This window comes from Hyposmocoma kahamanoa, unplaced genomic scaffold, assembly GCF_003589595.1.
Source record: "Hyposmocoma kahamanoa isolate Upper Pololo Valley unplaced genomic scaffold, ASM358959v1 63, whole genome shotgun sequence".
Taxonomy (NCBI): Eukaryota; Metazoa; Arthropoda; class Insecta; order Lepidoptera; family Cosmopterigidae; genus Hyposmocoma; species Hyposmocoma kahamanoa.
In genome coordinates this window covers 13,189,540-13,189,751 of record NW_020653851.1, presented here as the reverse complement: position 1 = coordinate 13,189,751, position 212 = coordinate 13,189,540, and the positions used below count along the sequence as shown (strand labels likewise).

Below are 212 nucleotides of genomic sequence, written 5' to 3'. Positions count from 1 at the left end.
TTTAATTGCAATTGATTTTAATTGCAATTGATTTTAATTGCAATTGATTTTAATTGCAATTGATTTTAATTGCAATTGGTTTTAATTGCAATTGATTTTAATTGCAATTGATTTTAATTGCAATTGACTTTAATTGCAATTGATTTCAATTGAATTGATTTTAATTGCAATTAAATTTGCAATTAAAACCAATCCTGGCCGGTTGGGGGGCC

General features: G+C 25.5%; 1 protein-coding gene across 1 annotated transcript in view; it reads left to right on the top strand.

Moving 5' to 3' along the window:
• LOC113230106 (lipase member H-like) overlaps window positions 1–212 on the top strand; it is an 11,106-nt gene that overhangs the window by 3,505 nt on the left and 7,389 nt on the right. The gene's annotated exons all lie outside the window — the stretch shown is intronic.